The sequence below is a fragment of the Canis aureus genome, chromosome 32 (assembly GCF_053574225.1).
Source record: "Canis aureus isolate CA01 chromosome 32, VMU_Caureus_v.1.0, whole genome shotgun sequence".
NCBI classification, from domain to species: domain Eukaryota; kingdom Metazoa; phylum Chordata; class Mammalia; order Carnivora; family Canidae; genus Canis; species Canis aureus.
Genome location: NC_135642.1, coordinates 7434513 through 7453318, shown reverse-complemented (window position 1 = coordinate 7453318; position 18806 = coordinate 7434513). Strand labels below are relative to the sequence as shown.

At 37.3% G+C, this 18806-nt stretch overlaps 1 long non-coding RNA gene across 3 annotated transcripts in view; it reads right to left on the bottom strand.

Annotated features, from left to right (window-relative positions):
- Positions 1-7209: 7209 nt before the first annotated feature.
- LOC144302952 (uncharacterized) overlaps positions 7210-18806 on the bottom strand; it is a 56039-nt gene continuing 44442 nt past the window's right edge. For all 3 annotated transcript variants that reach the window (XR_013369947.1, XR_013369948.1, XR_013369949.1), the window contains one exon: positions 7210-7461. This is a non-coding gene — a long non-coding RNA (uncharacterized LOC144302952). The remainder of the gene's footprint in view (positions 7462-18806) is intronic.

Below are 18806 nucleotides of genomic sequence, written 5' to 3'. Positions count from 1 at the left end.
GGCTGAGGCCAGTGTGACTACAATGGGAATAAATGAGGGAAGAGCCAAAATGTGATCAGAGGGGTGGGATGTGGGTTGGGCAGGCCAGTAGGTCATTGTGATGGTTGACTTTTACTCAGAATGAGTTGGGAAGCTATGCAGGCTTTGGAGTAGAGCAGTCCTAGAACCTGACTTGCTTTAGAAGGATTATCTGTCTGGCTCCTCGGGTGGGAGGAGACTGAGAGGGGCAAAGGTAGAATCTGGATGATGAATTTGGAAGCTATTACAACTATACAGGTTAGAGCTGGTGACTGGAACCACTGTCCTGCAGTGTGGTGGTAAGGAGCATACATAGATTATGGATATATAGTGAAGGTCTGCCAACAGGCTTTGCAGATGAATCAAATGTAGATGTAAAAGAATGAGAGGAAGCAAGGATAAAACCAAGGTTTTGGGGTGCCTGGATGGCTCAGTCAGTCAGGTTTCTGACTCTTGATTTCAGCTCAGGTCACGGTCTCAGGGTCGTGAGACTGAGCCCCACATCGGGCTCCACACTGAGCGTGGAGTCTGCTTGGGATTCCCTCTCTCCCTCTCCATATGCCCCTCCCCCTGCTCTCTCTTTCTCTCTCTCTCTCTCAAATACATAAATAAAATCTGTATTAAAAACAAGAAAAAGCAAGGTTTTTGTCCTATGCCATTAGAAAGATGGGTTTGTCATTTGCTGGGGTCAGGGAGAAGAGTCATAATAACACAGCTCAGAAAAGGAAATCAAGTTGAATGTTAAGCATAAGAATTTCTCCTTGGTTGCATCCCTCCAGAGTCTCCATCTCTGGCCTTGCTGTTTGGCTCCTCTCTCCATCTTTTCCTCCACCAGGTTCCAACTACATACCATGAGTGGCTGAACTTGAAACTCCAAAATTCCTGTTTTTTTTATTATGTGCCAATGAACAATTTAGTTCTTTTCATGTGACAAACTAAAAACTAAGTTCTCAGACAAATTGATTTTAAGATACGTTGGAGTTTTATTTCAAGCTTACTGCAAGCCAAAACAAAGATTTCTTTCTTGGGAGAAACATTGATGGAAAAGAAGAAATAGATAAGGAAAAAGAGAGTGCAATGGAGGAAGAAGGAGAAGTTACAAGAAAGAAGCCAGGAGGGAGGCAAATAAATAAAAGCCTAGTTGAAGACGGTTCCACATGCTCTGTCAGAAGGTGAATGCTAATCAACTTTCTAGAAAAGGTCCTCATTTTGGTAACATCTGTCCAGCATTTGATTAGGAATCCTAATTACTTCCTATAAGAGGCTCAGTACCTCTTAAATTAAGTAAGAGCGGTTCTGTCTCTGGCCAGATTTGGGACCATACTCTCTCTCACTTGTTTCCCTTCTCTTTATACACAATCAAGAAACCCCATCAAGTTTTTAAATTAAAAAATAGAAAGTAGGGGCACCTGGGTAGTTCAGTCAGTTAAGCATCGGACTGTTGATTTCAGCTCAGGTCATGATCTCAGGGTCGTGAGATCAAGCCCTGCATCGAACTCCATGCTGGGCGTGGAGCATGCTTATGATTCTCCCTCTCTTTCTGTCCCTCCCTCCACTCATGCACTCATGTGCTCATGTGCTCTCTCTCTCTCTCTCAAAAAAAAAAAAAAAAAAGGGCAATAGGAATTTAGGAAATACCTAAGAGAGATATGAGTGCTACCCCTTCACTACAATGCACAGAATGACAATCATTGTTTTTAAAGATTTTATTTATTTATTTGACAGAGAGAGAGAGAGAGAGACAGAGAAAGAGTGTAAAAGCAAGGGGAGCAACAGGCAGAAGGAGAGGGAGAAACAGACTCCATGCTGAGCACAGAGCCTGGTATGGGGCTCAATCCCAGGACCCTCGGATCATGACCTGAGCTAAAGACTCAACCAACAGAGCCACCCAGGTGCCAATAATTTCTATGTGTCTAGCTATGATTTCATTCTCTTATGTTATACCCTAAAGTATGGGTTTTCACTGACATTATATTAGGGCATGACTTCTATATATCTGCCATAATTGGCATTGCTGACCCCCCAACCTGCCTTTTTGTGAAAAGGGCTCCACTGGCGGTAGGCTCTAGACTAGGAGTTTAGCCAGGAAAGCAATGAAAGAACTGACAGCTTGGCAAATCAATCCTGTTGTCATTGTTTTATTTAAACCGTCTATTAAAGAGAGTTTCTAACATATGCAAAAAGTAGGCAGAGTGTGATGACCTTTTATATACCTATTCCCTAGCTTCAGTAACTGCCAACTCAGGCTGATCATATTTCATCTATTCCCCACCCACTTCTCTTCCTCTTGTATTATTTTGAAGCAAATCTTAGACATATATTTCATCTGCAAACTTTTCACTGTGTATTTCTAAACTACAAAGTTGATTTTATATAAACTCATTACCATTGTTGCAATTTAAAAATTAATAATCCCTTAATATCATTACATTTTCCAGTAAGAGTTGAAATTTTCAACTGCTTTATGAATGTCAATATTTTATTTTGTGGTATGTTTGAATCAGGATGCAAATAAGATCTACATGTTGTAATTGATTGGTAAGTCTTTTCAGTGTTTTTTTATAGGTTCCCTTTTTCCTCTATCCCTCCCCCTTCCATCCCTGCAATGTGCTTATTGAAAAAACCATTTGGAATCTTGTAGAATTTCCCATGGTTTGGATATTACTACTTCTTCAGGGTATAGTTTACTATACAATTTATAAGATACTTCTTATAAATTGGTAGGTAGATCTAGACACTGCTAGCTTGTTTTCAAATTACATTTGTAGCTTACATTAGTGTTATTTTTGTTATGAAATCTTACTGTTTCTCCAAAGTGTTGCATTTGTCTAACTTTCTTGTTTTTCAAGGCTTACAATACCCTTTTAAGGTAAGAAATAGTTTTATTCCAAAAGGGCTAACCACCAGAAATCAAATTTTAAGGAAAAAAATCATTACTTTAGAAGAAAAAACGGATGATAATGCTTTGGCACAGAAATTATATTTACATTGAGAATAAAAATTGTCCCAAACCTGGTCTAGGGCAGAACTTTTTTGGATGGTAAAATTCACAACCTCCTTTGGGATGTAATTGGCGTTGCTGTTAAAATGCTTGAGCAATTTTCTGATAGACCTAAATAAGATTAAGGACTTCTGGGAAGCCAGGGTTACCCACCCAGCTGACTGGCCAGCCTAATAATCTTTAACCAGACATATTTTTTCTGGTACCCAGTTTAACAATGATTAACCATTCACTTTTCTTATAAAATCCCTAAAGAGAATCTTGAATTGGCACACTTAAAGGTTTCATCCCTTGTGACTAGCCTGAAACAAAGTTTTGGCCCAGACTCATAATCCATTTGCCTAAGAAGGTGTTTTAACAACATTCAGGAGGAAATACAGCAATTTTTTTTTTTACTACTTTTTGTGGGTAAGAAATTTCATCGAAAGGTACTAAATGTATACACAAGAGTCTTAAATATATGGAAAATTGGTTTCTTCGAAAGCTCTGGGCACTTTGACTAATGGAGAGAAATTTCTCCTTTGGATAACATAATTCAAACTTAGCTACTGTCACGAAGTAAAAGATCTTCCTTCAGATTCCCTCTTTGAGCAAGTGGTGCCTTGAACATAGGATCCAAGTGCCCTGAGAAAACAACATCTCTTGTTGGTGGAAACTGGTTTAACATCATGATTTAATTATTATATCAAATGCATCATTGATAATCTATGGACTTTAATAAATCTAACAGGTAAAGGGTGAGTTGGTAAGAAATGAACTTCACTTCTGAATTTTAAAAATACATTTAATCCAATGGGAAGTAAAAACGAATGCTTGGATGAAATAATAACTTGATCATAAATAAATAAAAATTGAATGAAATATGAAAATAGGTTGTATATTTTATGTATTGTATATAACACGTATTTCAGAAAATTATTTTTTTCACATCTATACAAGAACTCTGTTGACATATGAAAACTCTTAGTTACCACGGAAAGATATATGAGCTTTCAAATGTGCATAATACAATGGAGTTAAGCCCATACTCCTATGCCTTTCAGGATGTTAGATTGTGCCAAATGGCTCAAGATGGCTCTAAATTAGACCTGCAAACCTCAAGGTTTGAGCAAGGCCACCAAGAGCAGGTTGGGCTTCAACCTATCCAAGGGCTGATGAGCTAGAGGTCTTCACAGAGAATTTATGTTCATATGCCAAATAGCAAGCCAATTCTGAGAGCCAGCCCAAGTAACTTATTTATATTGGCTTACCTGCTTTCATCAGCACTGAGTCCACACCAAAAGAGAACGGACTCTTGTATTAAGGAAATTAACTTTAGGGGCAATAACTACTTCACAGAATTTTTAGAGGGATTAAAAAAGCATAGATGTATATAAAATACTTAGCATAATGTTCAGCAGACACAGGAGGTACTTAATATTTATTATTTTTAATACATTAAATTGTTAATAAATATATTAAATTATTAATTAATATACTAAATTAATAATACTTATTAGCTCCTTCTCTCTCCCAAAGTTGAAAGATCCACATATGCTCAGCATCAGGGATAGTCAATGAGGAAAACATGATGCAATCAAAGTAATTATGTCTGCATAGTGTTTTATAATCTCCAGAAAGCTTTAACATATACTATTCCACTTGGACCTCAACAACAACCACTCAAAATGCTCTGTGGGACAGGAGTAAATATATCCAGTTTATGGTCCCTGGGAATCTGGTAAAGAAGGACATGATATTGCAGCCACACCCCTAGAGGAGATCTGACCTTTGTTGGTTCTCTCAGGTATGTGACACCCACAGTCCATCACCCCTCGCCCCCGACACACACACCTCTCACAGTCACAAGATTCCAATTTGGTTGAACAATGAAGGGATTTCTGGAACACCAGACTTCCAGTGCTAAAACTGGTAAAGTCTCGAGCAAACCAAGTGAGTTGGTTAAGTCTAAGAGAAATGAACACAAAACCCCACAGACCAAGAGTACAAAAAACATTAGTTGTCAGAGCCATAGAAAACATGCTGCTTAGCACATGCTATAGTCCCCAGGATTTCATGGTGCAAGAACTTTACATGTTGCTCAGTCTGGGAAGACAGGTTCTCAAAGCTCTCAGGATGCAAGCAGGTTACAAAGCATTTCTCAGCAGAACCCCTGCCTAGGCATCAGCACTGGTGCTAATCTTCCCTCCATGGTTTAATCAGACTCTCCCTGAAGTTTGTAGGTAGGTCCCCATATGCACTGGGTGGCCACACCCACCTCAGGTTTCCCCCAGATGCAGACGTCTACAGGAGGGCCAAGCAGCCCTGCTATAGCTCCTTTACAACTGTGGCGAGAGACTGTAGCACAATGGAAAGTAGAGGGCACCATCTCCAAGCCTCTCCTTTAGAAAAGTATAAACACTCCCTACTCCCTGTTGAGACAGAATTTAAGTATTTTATGCACCAAAAAATAGTGATATCCTTTGCTTTCAATATTGTTCCCCACGCTTGCTTTAGTTTCAGAGCCTATATCTAGAGCTCAATAGCACATTTCTCTAGCCCTTTAGGATCTGGTGTGTATGAGTTCACTGAATTATCTCCAAAAGAAATGCTGAATCATAAAGCTGTGCCAGCTCAGAAGAGGCTATTATCTAGGGGGGTCTCCTGCCACTCAATTCAGCAATCTCTCAGTTTCCATCCAGAGAATCTGTTTCTCTCTCTGAAGATCAAGGCTCTGCTTTTTCATATTCTCCACAAGTGTGTGTGTGTGTGTGTGTGTGTGTGTGTGTGTGTTAAGGTGAGAGAAAAGGGAGAAAACCCTCTATGGCTTCCAATATTTATCAGACCTGTTGCATAAGGAAGGTTAATCTCTAGACAAAAAGAAAGGAATTTGGTTTGTTGTTTGACATCCATCACTGAAAGGAAAGGGGCATCAAAGAAAACTGTAGTTTTGTCACCAATGCAGCTACCATGGGAGTGACTTCCACATGATCAAGATGCTGGGGGCTGAAGGACTAAGAGACAAATCTCCAAGCCAGAGATCCAGGGAGACCATAAGGCTGTAGGGAATCTTCTAGTTATCATATTATTGGACTATTTTAGAAAAAAAAAATGTGTTCATGGAAAAACATGGCTACATAAGCTTCTAAGAGATTTTAAAGACATGTTCCACTCTGCATCAAAACTCTCTTATTGTGTAAAGAGGCAACTTCAGTTGAGGATCAATTAGTAGATGTGCCAGATATCTTCAGCATCAGCCCCGCATGCTCTTTTCAACCTCCCCAACTTGCTCTGTCCCTAGAGAGGCTGACCTGTACTTTGCATCATCTCTGCTCCCATCCCCTCTACTTTCTGTTTAGATTCGGTTAATGGGAGGCACCAGCAAGAGGTAGATGGGAGACGTGAGGATGGGAAGAAAAGGAAGCAGGGTGAGGTCAGAGGTCCTTCTTTGCATGACCAAGGCTTGGCATTAGCACCTTCCCTCTGGAAAAGGTCATAGCCCACACTATACTACAGCTATGGCTCTCAGGGTTCTAGTAGCTTTTCCCTCCTTTATCCCTTTAAGCCAATGGCTGATGAAGATTGCCACTGTTCCTAGCCCTGGGGATACATCACTATCCTTTGTTGGTTTCCCTTGAAACTGTCTACACTCTTATAAATAGCCTCTTTGTTAAACTCCCTGAATAAGGCCCTATTAAGTGTGCCTTCTGGGTCTTGTTGAGATCTTGACTGATACCTTCAGCATATCAAGGATCTACATGGGACAATGCAGCAAAGTACAAAGGTCAATGGTGAACAAATGAGAAACAACACAGAAATAAGCTAGGACTACCTTCCTCCTCTTTCCCACTTTCACCTATCAGCCAAGGAATGCATGCATACATTGAAGGGAGAGTCTGATCATAAACAAGAGCTGTAAGGGATCCTTCCGAGATTTTGTCTCAGATCCTAAGTTCCTGGCCTTAATAATCTCTGGGTAAAATGAGATGTTCTTCATGTTTATCAGAGTACAGTGAAATGGTTTTTCATAAGTAATCATTTTGCTGACCCTAAAAAGCTGGTTAACGCTCCCTTTTTCCAACAGAGGAGTGCATCTGAGTTTCTCTTATTATCCTAACCAACACTGAGCCAGAAAAACTGAGAAGGTTGAACCACTTGGAAAAAATCGAGATGTTCAGCATCTAAAGAGAGTCAGAGTTCCACACAGGAGGTCATCATGGCCAGATGATGATTGTTTTATGAAAGGAGATGTGAGTCCTGAAACAAATCAGGCCAAAGGAGAAGCGACAAGGAAGACACAGTGGACTCCTGACACCTAGGGAGCAGGTGTCTATGGCAGGTAGGCCCAGTGCAGATAGCTGAGTAGAGATCTTCGCTAGAGGCAATTGATAGGGTCAGTGTAGGCACATGGTCAATAAGAAAGGCCAGCAGATGATGTCATTTTTCCACAGGGTACCCAGTCCCTGGAAAACAAGAGAAAAATAACTAAAACTCATCCTAGTAGAACCAACAAGAAGAATCACTCAGAGATGGCATGGGGGTCCTCATTGATCCATTAAGGTCCATATTATATCCCTCTTCTTGAACAAGAAAAACTCATCAGTACAGGTTAGGAGCTCAAGGGCCAGAACTAGAGGAACAGAAACAAGGTAAACATTGCAACCAAATTGATGTGTCATGAATAAAGTTGGCATTGAAAAGTATTTTACTGTATCTAGATTAAAAAGCCATACAAGAGTTCTTTAGGCAACACTTCCACAAAAAGGAATAGTGTTGAAGTAAAACTATTTTACTTCAACATCTTATTTTCAGCATCTGTTGAAATAAAACTACATAAAGCCCAACATTTCTCCAAATATGACATATCAAAGAGCAAAAGAAAGGAATGAATCCCTGTTAGAAACTTGACTGGGCATTTTCCATGCAACCTATATCCTATGTCAAATAGCTCTTCCTTTGTCCCCTTCCAAATTATATATTGACTTTGTATTAACAGAAAAACAATAGTACTTTTATTGGTGGAAAAACCTATCTTTTCTCATATTACATAAAAGATCCTCTTTCCTGGAATTCTTAAACATATATATGTTAGATAGATATTATATATAATAATGTTTGATAATATTATATATATATAATATTGTGTATATATAATTTATACATGTATATGTTTATGTATATCATATAAATCAATGTATAGTATCTATATAGTATCTACATATTTAAACACACATTTATAACAGATAAAATGAATGTCCATGTAGCTATGTATCTATAGATATCCATCCTTTTTATTCATCCATTCATTGAAGAGTAACTGGTTGTCAAGTTCAAGGCCCTGTGTTTGATGATGGAAATGCAGGAGGTGCATAAGATGTCTTCTCTATCACAATTTAGTGGGAGAAACTGACTAATACTACATACCAAATTAAAATATAATATGACAAATACTACCAGAGAAAAATATGATTAATAATTAGGTACCCAGTGTCCATATAGTACCTTATATGTATAATTATTAAAATCCATAATACATTAGTCTGTCTGGAATTGTTACATGTGTCCCATAATCTCTCTCCTAGGATGTCAAAGAAGGAGCTGTGGAACATTTTTATCTGGACCACAATACCTATCACAGTGCCCAGCATGTGTTTAGTGTTTTAATGAGGATTAGATAGATAATGCCATGAAAGTTCTCTGAAAGATATAAAATGTGACACACATACAGACAGCTGTAATTGTTTATTCGGTGGAGTTAAAAATAGATAAACCCATTTAACATAACCCCATTAAAAGATAAAAGAGTGTCACTATTTTTTTTTTAATAATAAGAGCATCGAGAAGAAGGTAGATAATATATTAACATGTCCAAACAAGATGAATAGAAATGGACCAAACTCTACTGGAGACCTGATGGTCAGTTTCTAAATGATTACTTCCTTTGAAATCCATCCTCATTCTCTGGAAAATTGTGAAGTTTTCCTAATTGTGAATTTTTTCCTAATAATTGTGTTGTTATTTAAAAAATTAAAGACATCACTACATTACAGCTTGTTTAATATTGTGGGAATAAATGATAATACAGGTTTTGCTGAGAGTTTCCATTTGTTGAACACAGCAAGTAAGTTGGTGGCAGCTGAGCTCTGTCAATGAGAAATCAATTTGGGTTAGACTGATATGAAAATTAAACCACTGTAGTGTATCAGAATGTGGTGAAGTGCCCTTATATCTTAGCCATAGTGATTTATTGAAAAGAAGGAAGTGACATATTGGAAAGGAGAAAGTAAGGAAGAAGACAGTAGCAAGAGGAATTAATGACGATGAAAGATGGAAGAAACGATCATGAAACCAGCCAGTTCCTTCCTTCCATTTTTGCACCTGTGTTTTATTGCACTTAAAGAGAGAGCACAAAAGTCAGGTTTTATTTTGTCTTATTTTTTCTCTTTTTTAAGCAGAGGGAAAAAAACAAGGGAAAGAGTGATGGTAAGATAAAAATAAGAAGGGAGAGTTGTGAGTAAAAATAAAAGAATTAGTGAAGAGCAAAGGAAAGACAAAGAAACTTGAGAACTTAAAAAAAGAAAGAGAAACAAAAAAAAAATAAGAGAGAAACATGAGAAAATTGACCAATTTGGAACTGGTTCTTTTGTTTATTTTTGCCCAAAATCATAGGACAAATATCTTGATAATGGTTTGATATTTTTGTTTTTCTTCCACTAAGTCACGCTCATCATCCTACTTCCTGTTTGAAAATGTTAAACACTAACTGCCATCATTCCCTCTTTCCTACTCTACCCTTTCATGTTCTCACAGTTTTCTTTAGGCAAGAATTACAAGATCCATATATTTTAAAGTTTGGAGCAACTGGGTTGGGATTATTTTTTACAGAACAAGAACAAGCAATTTTATGTGGGAAAGCAGATGATCAAAATTTAAGAATGTTCTAAACTGTTAGAGTCCAAGCCACTCTAAAATTTTAGAAATGGCTGACTTGTAGGTGTCACCCCTAAAACTGGAATAAATCTATCTGCAAGTTACAGAGTCTTTGTAAAAATGCAATGAGTTAATGTTTATAAAGTCCTTAGGGACCAGGTACATAGCAAGAGCTCAACAGTTGTATTTTGATTGAAGATCTGTGCTTGAACTACTTTAATAACTGAAGCATTAAAAACTTAAATTTTGTGGGGCATCTGGCTGGCTCAGTCATAGAACATGTGACTCTTGATCTCAGGGTCATGAGTTCAAGCCCCACGTTGAGTGTATTATAAATAAACTTTTCATTATAAATAAACTTTTTAAAAAACTTAAATTTTGTTTAATTTGGGGAAATACTTATTCTTTTTTACCTTCTTATTCTTCAAGACCTTCGAGATATAAAACAAAATAAAAAGAGATGTTCAATACAGTGCTGAGAACTTCCCTCCTAATGAAAACCTGATCCAAGATTTCTTCCTTTTTCAAAGGAAAATTTGTCCCTGTACTCTTTCCCAGCATCATGACCTTATAATCTTTCCTGTCAAGAAATGATCTCCAACTTTATACTTTACAACATTCATATAAACAGCACAAGACATGAAGCCATCTCTCCAACTTTCTCCTGTCCCTCAGCCTTTCTCTTTCAGATTTCCTATAAGCAGATAAAATGGAGATAGACTAGGTACATGCTTATACATCTTGGGGTCTTGCTAGTGAAGTATTGTAGAAATAAATTCATGATGGCAATTTCCTCAAAGGAAAGGGTCAAAAATGAACCACATAATTTAATTTTAAAAGTGACTTTAAGACAGGAAATCAGGAGTTGGTTTGTGGGTGATTCAGGGGAGGCTAAGGATCACAGTGAAGGCACAGGTCCTGTACCACCCCAAACTGAGTCAGGTCAAGCCTTGCAAAAGAAAGCTCATAAGCCCTTTGTAGAACAATATCTTACTTTTAGGCCTCTGCCTGTCAGTCCTCTGCTCTGGTTAATATCATCAAGGGAATCCTTGCCTGACAGAATGTAATTTAGGATCTATTAAATATGATTACTTGGCCTTGAAAATGATGGATATTGGACAGAATTATAGAATCACTTTACAAAAGAAAGGTCTCTTTTACATCCTTTCCTTTGGAGCCTAAAATGAAGCTTGGGGAAATCCCTCAGAGGGGTTGTGGCATTTATAGGTTAGGTTTATGAAAAAGAGAATTGATATTCATATTAAAAACTGTGAAAATTGAGCAAGGTGAAGATAGTGAGCATGCAGACAGCTGTGACGTGTGTCTGAAGGGTGAGTGGCATGTTGCCCAACTGATTTACTTGCTTTAATTATATTAGTAATGTGAAAGTCGACATGATTCGAAACAAGCTCTTTGGGTTTTTCATTCAAATACTAGCCCCCCAGTGACCACTTTTTATGGTCCTCCCAATTTCCAATTACTTAAAATGTTCATAGCTGAAATACTTCAGAGTTCATTACTGAGTTTGCTTTGGAGGTGGCCTAGGCCTGAGTTTTTTATTCAATTACATTTTGTTTCTGGTTATAAAAGTAATATATGGTCATTGAAAAAATTACAGAACATAAAAAACTACAAAGAAGAAATTAAAATTTCTAATAATTCTGTCACCCAGAGATTGCCATTAATATTTTCTATACACTCACTAGGATTTTCATATATATATAAAATATATATACATATAACTTTTATTCCTTAATTGATATAATATCATCATACTGTTAACTAAAAAGTTTTTAACTTTATATTATAGCATGACCATACCCCAATATTTTAAGTCTTATTCTATAATGAGATATCTAGTGGTTATATTATATTCACTGGATGTATATACCATCAATTTTTAAACTGATCTGCAATTGTTGAGAATTTAGAAGAGGGATTTACATTTTTTACATATTATCAGATAACTCTGTACACCTCCCTTGTTCTTTTCTTAGGATACATTTCCAGCAGAGTCATTATGCCCAGAAGTTTGCAAAATACTAAACCTTTTTACATGTGGCAAATTTCTCCTATCACGCAAAGTCTGCATTACAGTATTTCTTCACTGCATATTCTCTCTTACCAAGACCAAAACAATGAAGGTAGTAAATAAAATTGAGGCTATCACCACTATATTTTGGTTGGCAATGAATTTTGTGTTAAGGATAGGGTGGAAGCAGCATTAGAATTTTAAAGTATCTTGGGATTCCCAGATGGCTCAGTGGTTGAGAGTCTGCCTTTGGTTCAGTGCATGATCCTGGGGTCCAGGATTGAGTCCCACAGTGGCCTCTTACAGGGGTCCTGCTTCTCCCTCTGCCTATGTCTCTGCCTCTGTGTGTGCGTCTCTCATGAATAAATAAATAAAATCTTCTTATAATAATTAAGAAGAATTTTAAATTATCTTAAAAAACAAGGAAGCAGGAAGTGGGGAATGAAGAGTTATTGTTTGGGTATAGTTTCAATTTTGCAAAATAAAGAGTTCTGGTAATGGATGGTGGTGATGGTTGCACAACAATATTAATGTACTTAATACCACTGAAATATACACTTAAAAATGGCAGAGATGGTAAATTTTACATTATTTGTATTTTACCACAAAAAAAAAAAAATTGGGAAAAATGACCAAACAAGTGAAAAAGATCTCCATTACTTGTGTTGCAGAGGAGCACATTTCAAAAAAAGGAAATAGACTCTCCATATTTCATGACGTTTTCCTGATGTTATTGTGGTAGATGAAGCTATAATAGTAACTAACATTTATATGGTAGTTTACAGTTTACAAGTGCTTCTGTACACGTAGTTTCATTGACATACCAGCCTTGTGAAAGAGTTGATTATCATCACTCTGTATATGAAATCTGAGATAAAGGTCAAATAACTACCCAAGGTGATCTAGTTGGCAAAGAGCAGAAGCAAGACATCATCCCAGGCTCCCAACTCCTTGCCTAAACTGTCTCCTGTGAAATACACCACCAAGATGGTGGCAAGGCTACAGTATGTACTGGCAAAATTCTCAAGTTCTTTCATTTGACAAGTCAAATGTTTCATCTATAGACTGAAGAGGGCAAATAGTTAAATAGCATTTAAAATATTTAGCTTAGAAAATCTTTTGGTAACAGTTTTAGACAAACAGTTCAATAAAACAGTATCAGTGGCAAATATACCCTTGGTGTTTGAATTCTTTTTCATGTCTTTGGCACTTTCAGATATTGAGGTAATTTTTTAAACCTGCCCTCCATAACATATTTTTTCACCCTCAAGAGGAAAACATGCGAGGTGACCAGTTATCAGTGTGACCAGGCAAGGGTACAGGGAGAGAAACTGACCACACTTACAATAATTTAGAGTCAACAGTCTCTCTCTTCATTATCTCTTGTCCCAGTAAAATACAAAAAGAAAAGTTACATATTTCCAAATTAAATATTCACATAAACGTCAATTTTTTTAATGTAGATTTTCTCTTGTTCCCTAAGTTCTCTTTACCTATTAATGAGTGCAGGAACTGCTTAAAGATTAAAAAGTTGTTACTTGCTTTTTTATTCATTATCATCTTGAGGTTAGATAGATGATTTCTCCAACTTTTCAAGATCTCCTAGAGTTTTGTCTTTGATGATCCCTGAATAATTTAAGCTGGTTTTGGTAAACAGAAATCTGATCTGTGAGATTTGTTTTGCCTGTAAGCCCATTTATCTTTGAAATTAAAAGTATCAAGAGACATCATGAACATTTCTTATTCTCATATATTGATTAATCAAATCCATTTAATACACATTATTATGGACGGTTACGTGCCCAGTACTGCAAAACTAAATAAGACAAGGTCCCATGGAATTCCTCTTATATTAATAAATAGAAAAACTAACACATACTCAGTTTATTAAAGTGAAATAGAATAAGTGCAATAGTAGATGTATATGCACACACTTTGGGATCACAGAAGTATTATTTTTGCTCCTATGAGTAAAAGAAAGCTTCACAAAGGAAGAATCATCTGAGTTGGGAAAGAAAGGATGAACAATTTTTCATACGGAAAAGGATAGGGGGGGTTTATGCACATACATTACTTTGTCCCTTGTTTTATTAGATTTTTTTTCTTCAGTTAATAGTAAGAAAACACACAGTATCATATGCTCTCAGTATAACCATTAAAATCATCTTCAGACTTCATAGCCAGTTCACCAACCTTTTGTAAAATCCATATTCTCTTTAAATTTGCCAAGGTGGGTAGCACTGGTGGCTCAGCGGTTTAGTGCCACCTTCGGCCCAGGGTGCAATCCTGGAGTCCCGGGATCGAGTCCCACGTCGGGCTCCCCTCATGGAGCCTGCTTCTCCCTCTGCCTGTGTCTCTGTGCCTCTCTCTCTCTCTCTCTCTCTCGAATAAGTAAATAAAATATTTTTAAAAAATTAAAAATAAAATGCCATTTAAAAATAAATAAATAAATTTGCCAAAGTATCATCTTCTACCTCACCTGCCTTTGAGAGGACATGTAACAATTCATTGTTGATCAATAAACATTAAACTTAATTATGATGCCCCTTGATTAATTTACCAGTACAGTGGTACTGGCAGTGTCAGCATGCCCAGCTGCAGAGGCCACAATTTATATAAATACTTCCCTGGGCACTCTTCTGCACATTTGTGAATTTAAGGCATTTATTGCCATCCATTTGTATATAATTCTATTTTAATACCGAATTTTCCTTTCAAGTTTAACTAGACTTACAGTAGAATTTTAAGAAAAAAAACTGCTTCCTAATATTTATGCTGGCCACTGCTCTACATAATTTGGTTAAATAGAATTTCTTTCTAGAGTAGTAGTATTGATTTTCTAAGATGTCATATCATCACTTGTCTTAATTTCTTACTGGTATTAATATAATATGGATCACTGAACAATGTAAATCTCCATTGTATGCTTAATATGATGGTTTCTGGTCAATTCATGTAAGCCAGATTTTTTTTTCAGAAATCATACCAGCTTTGAGATTCCTGATCAACTGTGCTGCATATTCCTTTATAACCATTAATTGTATTTTGAAAAGGAATTTGATATATTTCTAATTTCTTTTTGGGGTGTGCCTGGGTGGCTCAGCAGTTGAGCTCATCTGCCTTTTTTTTTTTTTTTTCATCTGCCTTTTAGCTCAGGGCATGATCCCAGGACCTGGGGAGACCGAGGCCCTGCAGGGAGCCTGCTTCTCCCTCTGCCTGTATCTCTGCCTCTCTCTCTGTGTCTCTCTCATGAATAAATAAATAAAATCTTTAAATAATAATAATAATTTATATTTTGATAGTAAATCAGGGCATAAAGGCCTGTTGTCTAGATTTTTGAATGGCATCTACTGCGCTCATTCTTTGTTAATAAATATTGTAGTTTTCTTAAACTATGCTTGGAGATTTTTACATATCTGAAACAAATGGGTAATAGTTCCTCTCTTCAGTCTTCATTTTTTCAGAGTTTTATGTTGATTTCCTCTATTCCATTGGATTCCTTTAACTTTGATATATCTGCCTAGCCAGAGCTCTGAACAATAGCATTTTCCCAGATTTAGATTCTGCCCATCAGAGGCTTTTGAAGGAAAGGAAATTCATTCACAATATGCACACGGTGCATATTGAACATTCAATATGCACTCATAAGGATTAGTTCTGCAGGACTTTCCAGCTCTGGGATTCTGTGTGTATAATAGCAGAGTGAAAACAACAGACTGTAGTTGTATGAATGTCATCTGTGTTATGTCAAAGAGAAAAACAACTTCATCCTGAATCAGATCAAATAGAACAGTCCAAAAAATTTTAAAAGAAGTGAAAAGTTAGTCAATTAATTGAATTGAGAATTATAACTTTCAGTGTTTAGACATCACACATTGAAATGAAAGTTTCTAATATATATATATGTATTTTAAATAAATTTATTTTTTATTGGTGTTCAATTTACCAACATACAGAATAACACCCAGTGCTCATCCCATCAAGTGCCCCCCTCAGTGCCCGTCACCCATTCACCACCACCCCCCGCCCTCCTCCCCTTCCCCCACCCCTAGTTCGTTTCCCAGAGTTAGGAGTCTTTATGTTCTATCTCCCTTTCTGATATTTCGCACACATTTCTTCTCCCTTCCCTTATATTCCCCTACACTATTATTTATATTCCCCAAATGAATGAGAACATATAATGTTTGTCCTTCTCCGATTGACTTATTTCACTCAGCATAATACCCTCCAGTTCCATCCATGTTGAAGCAAATGGTGGGTATTTGTCGTTTCTAATGGCTGAGGAATATTCCATTGTATACATAAACCACATCTTCTTTATCCATTCATCTTTCGATGGACACCGAGGCTCCTTCCACAGTTTGGCTATTGTGGACATTGCTGCTATAATCATCGGGGTGCAGGTGTCCCGGCGTTTCATTGCATCTGTATCTTTGGGGTAAATCCCCAACAGTGCAATTGCTGGGTGGTAGGGCAGGTCTATTTTTAACTCTTTGAGGAACCTCCACACAGTTTTCCAGAGTGGCTGCACCAGTTCACATTCCCACCAACAGTGTAAGAGGGTTCCCTTTTCTCCTCATCCTCTCCAACATTTGTGGTTTCCTGCCTTGTTAATGTTCCCCATTCTTACTGGTGTGAGGTGGTATCTCATTGTGATTTGGATTTGTATTTCCGTGATGGCAAGTGATGCAGAGCATTTTCTCATGTGCATGTTGGCCATGTCTATGTCTTCCTCTGTGAGATTTCTGTTCATGTCTTTTGCCAATTTCATGACTGGATTGTTTGTTTCTTTGGTGTTGAGTTTAATAAGTTCTTTATAGATCTTGGAAACTAGCCCTTTATCTGATACGTCATTTGCAAATATCTTCTCATATTCTGTAGGTTGTCTTTGAGTTTTGTTGACTGTATCCTTTGCTGTGCAAAAGATTCTTATCTTGATGAAGTCCCAATAGTTCATTTTTGCTTTTGTTTCTTTTGCCTTCGTGGATGTATCTTGCAAGAAGTGACTGTGGCCGAGTTCCAAAAGGGTGTTGCCTGTGTTCTCCTCTAGGATTTTGATGGAATCTTGTCTCACATTTAGATCTTTCATCCATTTTGAGTTTATCTTTGTGTATGGTGCAAGAGAGTGGTCTAGTTTCATTCTTCTGCATGTGGATGTCCAATTTTCCCAGCACCATTTATTGAAGAGACTGTCTTTCTTCCAATGGATAGTCTTTCCTCCTTTATCGAATATTAGTTGACCATAAAGTTCAGGGTCCACTTCTGGGTTCTCTATTCTGTTCCATTGATCTATGTGTCTGTTTTTGTGCCAGTACCACACTGTCTTGATGACCACAGCTTTGTAATACAACCTGAAATCTGGCATTGTGATGCCCCCAGATATGGTTTTCTTTTGTAAAATTCCCCTGGCTATTCGGGGTCTTTTCTGATTCCACACAAATCTTAAAATAATTTGTTCTAACTCTCTGAAGAAAGTCCATGGTATTTTGATAGGGATTGCATTAAACGTGTCAATTGCCCTGGGTAACATTGACATTCTCACAATATTAATTCTGCCAATCCATGAGCATGGAATATTTTTCCATCTCTTTGTGTTTTCCTCAATTTCTTTCAGAAGTGTTCTATAGTTTTTAGGGTATAGATCCTTTACCTCTTTTGTTAGGTTTATTCCTAGGTATCTTGTGCTTTTGGGTACAATTGTAAATGGGATTGACTCCTTAATTTCTCTTTCTTCAGTCTCATTGTTAGTGTAGAGAAATGCCATTGATTTCTAGGCATTGATTTTGTATCCTGCCATGCTACCAAATTGCTGTATGAGTTCTAGCAATCTTGGGGTAGAGGCTTTTGGGTTTTCTATGTAGCGTATCATGTCATCGGCGAAGAGGGAGAGTTTGACTTCTTCTTTGCCACTTTGAATGCCTTTTATTTCTTTCTGTTTGATTGCTGAGGCTAGGACTTCTAGTACTATGCTTAATAGCAGTGGTGAGAGTGGACATCCATGTCGTGTTCCTGATCTTAGGGGAAAGGCTCCCAGTGCTTCTCCATTGAGAATGATATTTGCTGTGGGCTTTTCGTAGATGGCTTTTAAGATGCTGAGGAATGTTCCCTCTATCCCTACACTCTGAAGAGTTTTGATCAGGAATGGATGCTGTGTTTTTTCAAATGCTTTCTCTGCATCTAATGAGAGGATCACATGGTTCTTGGTTTTTCTCTTGCTGATATGATGAATCACATTGATTGTTTTACGAGTGTTGAACCAGCCTTGTGTCCTGGGGATAAATCCTACTTGGTCATGGTGAATAATTTTCTTAATGTACTGTTGGATCCTATTGGCTAGTATCTTGTTGAGAATTTTTGCATCCATGTTCATCAGGGATATTGGTCTGTAATTCTCCTTTTTGGTGGGGTCTTTGTCTGGTTTTGGAATTAAGGTGATGCTGGCCTCATAGAACGAATCTGGAAGTACTCCATCTCTTTCTATCTTTCCAAACAGCTTTAGTAGAATAGGTATGGTTTCTTCTTTAAACGTTTGATAGAATTCCTCTGGAAAACCATCTGGCCCTGGACTTTTGTGTCTTAGGAGGTTTTTGATGACTGCTTCAATTTCCTCCCTGGTTATTGTCCTGTTCAGGTTTTCTATTTCCTACTGTTCCAGTTTTGGTAGTTTGTGGCTTTCCAGGAATGCGTCCATTTCTTCTAGATTGCCTGATTTATTGGCGTATAGCTGTTCATAATATGTTTTTAAAATCGTTTGTATTTCCTTGGTGTTGGTAGTGATCTCTCCTTTCTCATTCATGATTTTATTAATTTGAGTCTTCTCTCTCTTCTTTTTAATAAGGCTGGCTA